The 5,710-nt window shown below is 47.0% G+C and overlaps 1 pseudogene; it reads right to left on the bottom strand.

Annotated features, from left to right (window-relative positions):
• Positions 1 to 1,647: 1,647 nt before the first annotated feature.
• LOC123104981 (disease resistance protein Pik-2-like) lies at positions 1,648 to 5,130 on the bottom strand (annotated as a pseudogene).
• Positions 5,131 to 5,710: the final 580 nt, after the last annotated feature.

Raw genomic sequence — 5,710 nt, forward strand, 5'->3', positions numbered from 1 at the left:
GCCGCCTTGCCTGTCGCCTCGCACGGTGGAGCTCGAGGGCTGGGAAGGCGAGGGAGGGGGTGGGTGGGTGCGGTGAAGGCGATGGAGGGGGTGGATTGGGAGCGGACGACGATGGGGGGCAGGGCAGGGGCTGACTGGGGGCGGCGACGGAGACGGAGGCGCGGGGGCGGCGGCGGCGTGGGTCGGGGCAGCGCGCGGGTGGATCTGATGGCGAGGGCCGGAAAGAGGGTCGAAGGGGATCTGGCGAGAGGGAGGGAGGATAGCTAAGGGGAGGGTTCTAATGGCGCACCGTCCTGTCGTGCGCCATAAGTATGACTATTCTAATGGCGCACCACCCCTCGGTGCGCCATTAGAATTTTGTTTTAATCTAGCCCACTAACCATATCTACAACCTAACCCTATCTACAACAGAACCCACCCACTAGCCTGATTGGTCAGCATGCAGCACACACACCAGGAGGTCTTGGGATCGAATCCCAGGCTCCCCAACATTTTTTTATGCATTTTAAATGCTGTTTTTTATATTTATTTGTGTTTAAATATGTTCAAACTTGTTTAAATCATAACAGTAATATTTTTTTATAAAAACAGTAATAATTTTTTAAAAAATATGTTCACATTTCTTACTTGAAAATATCATCGACGGCGGCAGTGGAGCGGGGGAGGGTGCGGGGATCGAGATCGAGATGGAGGAGGAATCGAGATCGAGATGGAGGGGAGTCGAGATCAAGTGTCCTCATGATTTCAAAAAGTGCCCATGAAATTTAAAAATATTTATGATATCAAAAAGTGCCCATGAAATACAATCGAGAAATGAAGACTACGATTTAAATACAATCGATCTTAGCTAGCTATCTGTTCACAATATTTATGATATCAAAAAGTGCCCATGAAATACAATCGAGAAATGAAGACTACGATTTAAATACAATCGATCTTAGCTAGCTATCTGTTCACAATCTTCTTGCCCTTCTTTTTCGCAAATGGAGTTCTTCTGTGGAACAGACGTCCTTTAGGTAGGGTGGTCCCGCTTCTTCTTGTGGTGTGTGCTGCTACTTCATCGTCGGCGTCATGTTCGATCTTCGAGTCGCCGTACTTGTCGAAGTCTTGCTCATTGGCTACTCCATCCATTCCGATGATCTTCCTTTTGCCTCTCCTCACGACAACACGACTGGGCTTTGGCGGGTCGGTAATGAAGAAACATTGGTTCACTTGGGAAGCCAGTACCCATGGCTCATTTTTCGCGGTGACGTTTGCGCCCGCGGTCTTGGATTTGGCTTCGGGTCGCCATACTTGTCGAAGTCTTGCTCATTGGCTACTCCATCCATTCCGATGATCTTCCTTTTGCCTCTCCTCACGACAACACGACTGGGCTTTGGCGGGTCGGTAATGAAGAAGCATTGGTCCACTTGAGAAGCCAGTACCCATGGCTCATTTTTCGCGGTGACGTTTGCGCCCGCGGTCTTGGATTTGGCTTCGGGTATAAACACGACTGGGCTTTGGCATAGTGCGCCCTTAGTAGGTTTGCAAAAAAGTAAAAAAAATAATATATACTAATGGCGCACTGTCTTGGTCGTGCGCCATTACAAGTTCTAACTAGTAATGGCGCACTTTGCCATTCCTGCGCCATTAGTTTGTATGAAAAAATGGGGAAAAAAATCAATAGTAGTGGCGCACCATGATCACGGTGCGCCATTAGTGTCTTTCACACTAATGGCGCACGAGCAACCGGTGCGCCATTAGTATATAATAGAGGCGCACTACTTACCTGGTGCGCCATTAGAATCAGTCTTATCTATAGCCCTTTTCCTATTAGTGACAGTAGTACGCAAAGCAAGGACGAATATAATAAATCAAAAGGAAACTGTAGGCCACTTTTATTTGAGCTTCAGGCAACGAGAGTAGCAGCTACAGCCGTTCGGGAAACCATTGCAGCCGAGCCACCTGCAGTTATATTCACGGAGAACAGTTTCCCTACAGAGAGAAAATATCAGCCCGTCAGAACGCTTCTTGACGATATGCTTCTGATTGCAGACAGCATGAACTTTTTGAATTCCGTAATTATAAAACTAACAATACCTCGTGTCACTTTTTCATTTCTTAAATGAGAGTTAACATGGGATGGTTGGGATGGAGATTTGCTTCCTTCCTTATGGCAACTTTTGCGGCCTCAAATTCAGGAGATGTGGCATCCCGGTTCTGAAGAAAAACTCGCACATGTTTCAAATATGGGAGGTGCTCAAGACCTAAGTAGAGCCCATAGGCCTTTGCCATTGACACAAAGAACCGCAGCATAAGCTCCTCGAGCTTCGGCAGTGCCCCTTCCTCAAACAGAAGGGTCCCGGCACCTTCACCAAAAGGTTTATAACGGAACACCTTCAAACATCGGAATCCTCTGCCTTGCAAAACAAGCCTGTCTTTATGGACCGTGTTGGTAGAAAGTGTCAGAGAAAGTAATGCAGGCAGCTGTCCAAGTATACCAAGAACCTCCTCTGTTATTACACTTAAATTGATGTCTAGGTATGCAAGACTGGTGAGTGCTGGAGTAATCCACTTTGGCAGTTTTGATAAACAGTACTCGGTGGTGCCCATCCCAAATCTTTGGAGGTGAGTTGGAAGAGGAGACCAGGAATCTAATAACTCGAATAGAGATGAATTACCACCATTTATCCACACGGACTGGAGTTTGTAGCTGCCAAGCTTGCATAGTGAGGAATGAAACATCTCTGCATGACTCTTGTACTCTTGAGATTCTTCACTACACCTACTGAGCCATACATGGAGTACCTTCAAATTGATAAGGCTCCCTAGCTCCTTCACTGCACCTACTGAACTCATGGTAATGCTAAAGCCTGTGATCTCCCTTAAGTTTGTTATGTTCCCAATCCCGATTGGTATCTCTATTCCACGCCACAGATGTACACTTTCAGTGAGCAGATTTTGTAGTTTAGTGAGCTGAACAATTCTGGCCGGCAATTCCTTGATTTTTGTACAACTTAAATCTAGCGTCTCTAGATCATGTAGCATCACAGTTCCAGATGGTAGCTCCGATATGCCTGTGCTCCTAAAACTCAGGTACTTTAGCTGGAACAGGTTTTCCATACCTTTCATATCACACTCCGTCAGGCTCTGACAACCTTCAAAATCTAGTACACGTAAAGTTTCAAACTTTGCAAGACTGGGCAAGTGCTTCATACATCTTGATGCTGTTATTATAAGAGATCGGACATGGCTTAGATCTTTCTTTGCCAATACAGATGCAAGCTCCTGGTCAATGTCCTGGATTGATAATCGTCGAATAGAACACTGAGAATTTTCCCACACAGTTTGGCTGCCGTTGACCACAGTGATGAAATTTTCTTCAATTGATTTTGAAATGATAAGTTCAAGCATCATGTCATGAACTCGACAGGCCCGCACCTTCCCATCACAGCGAATATCCACTGGTTGGACCAGGCTTTTATTGATAAGCTCGTAAAAATAACTTTCTGCAACCTCTTGATAGCTCCTCCCACGCTCTTCAGAAATAAAGCCTTCCGCAATCCATTGTCTCACTAATCTTTCTCTGTCAATCACATAATCCTCAGGGAAATTACTTAAGTGCAACATGACAGTCTTGAGGTTTGGTGGAAGATCATTGTAGCTCAAGGACAGTATGTTTTTCATTCCCTCTAGACTTTGGCTTTTGTTCAAGTCAGAACCAATTGATCTTTTCACCTTCTCCCACTCTTCTTTGACACATGGTCTGTTAGCTAGTAAACCAGATATACTGATAATTGCCAATGGTAGGCCTCCACACTTTTTCAAGATAGTATTTGAAACTTCAACAAGCATATCAGGGCAGCGCTCTTCTGAACCAAAAATTCTGTTAAAAAATAACCTTTCAGAGTGGAGATCACTTAGAGGTGTCATTTCATAGATCTGGTCATCACGATCTGGACAACAAGACCTTGCTACTTCCAATATGCGTGTTGTAGTTATAATTCTGCTTGAAGACTTATTCTCTGGAAAAGCACAGTTGATTGCTTTCCATGCTGATATAGACCATACATCATCAATGATTACAAGATACCTAAGACAGTGGAGTAGGGGCGTAAATCGATCAGGATATAGATATAATTGCACTAGAAAAGAAAAACCAATTGTAAAATTCCAATCGGCCTATAAACCTTGCAATGACAAGCATCACTGGTGGTGCAATGGTGTTCATTCTGTGCATATCAAAATTACATCCTTAACTAGAATAATGATACATGTGCACAACACATATTTCGTACAAAATAATTAGCAACAGCATATATTACCTTTTATCTTGTAATAGTTCTCTTAGCTTTCCAATGGATTTCTTTTCATCCCAGCTCTCCATATCTTTTGTGAATTCATCCTTGCGAGACACCTGCGAAATCAAATCCTTGATGATTTTCTTTGTATCTGGCTTTTGTGAGACTGACACAAAAGCATGGCAGTCAAAATGCCCTTGAATCTTGCGATAGACTTCATTCGCTAGTGTTGACTTTCCCAACCCACCGAACCCAACAATAGACAACACACGACGATGCTGCTTGTTCTCTTCTTCCAGCATCCACTTGGCAAGATCGTCTCTTGGACCGTCGATGCCAACAAGGTGTGCCTCCTCAGCAAACAGAGCAGCCAGCCGGGGATCCACGGCTGCATTGCCAGAGGTGCTAGAAGCAACATCATCCAGCTTGTAGCTAGTCTTCAGCTCTTTGACTTGCTTGATACGAAGCTTCAGGTCGTCGATTTGGCTGGCGATCCCATTGCGAGCTCCAAGCGTCTTCAGACGCCGAGCAGTCTTGCGGAAGAACTCTTTGAAGCCACCGTCACGACTCCCCCCATCGCCGAGTTGGTGGATGAACTTGTCAAAACAATCCTCCGTATCGTAGGACAGCTCCCTGACCAACGACACCCATATCTTCACCTGCTCATCAGGATTCTCTAGCTTGGTGTACTTCACGAGCGCACCATGCATGCCGGCGAGCTCAGCCTTGAGGGACCGGATCTCGCGGCGGACCCCTTTGAGCCGGCCGCACTCATTGGCCAGCAAATCGGCGAGCTTCCCAACGCGCCCAGTGCAGCGGCAAACACAGGCGCCATCACAGTCCCCTGCTTCAGCTCCCGGCCTGACTGGTTCACCACGCTCCGTCTTTGCGGAGAAGCTTGGGCTGCCAGTACTCAAACATCAATAGCTCGAACGAGAACAAGAACCAAACAACTGCAGCAGGGATCGAGCAAAGCATCAGCAAATCGAGCAAAACATGAAGCAGAACGAATGAAGCAAACCATGAGCAGCACAGAACTCATACCCGTCTGAATCTCCGTGTAACGCCGGCGCACCGCGAGCCCAGCGCAACCGTGTTTGGCGCGTCAACGAGATCCGCGAGCCGGCAGGGGAAGGAGAGCCGCCGCCGCCATGGAGTGGAGCCTGGAGAGTGGAAACCTAGCTACTGGAGTGGGGGTGGGATCTCTCGATGGATATAGTGGACTGCCATGGGCTCTGGATTGGCCCATCGCTGTAGAACCGAGCGAGTTTCCGGGCGACTGCGGAACTGTAGACACTCAATGATTGATGCGGCTCTGTTCATCTTTCTCAACTCGCGAATGATAAGGAAGCAGTACGCTGCGGACGGGGGCCGTCACGGAAGGGGGCGGCGAAATCGCCAGGCGGAGGAAAGAGCGGCCGCGGACCGAC

Source organism: Triticum aestivum, chromosome 1B (assembly GCF_018294505.1).
Source record: "Triticum aestivum cultivar Chinese Spring chromosome 1B, IWGSC CS RefSeq v2.1, whole genome shotgun sequence".
Classification (NCBI taxonomy): domain Eukaryota; kingdom Viridiplantae; phylum Streptophyta; class Magnoliopsida; order Poales; family Poaceae; genus Triticum; species Triticum aestivum.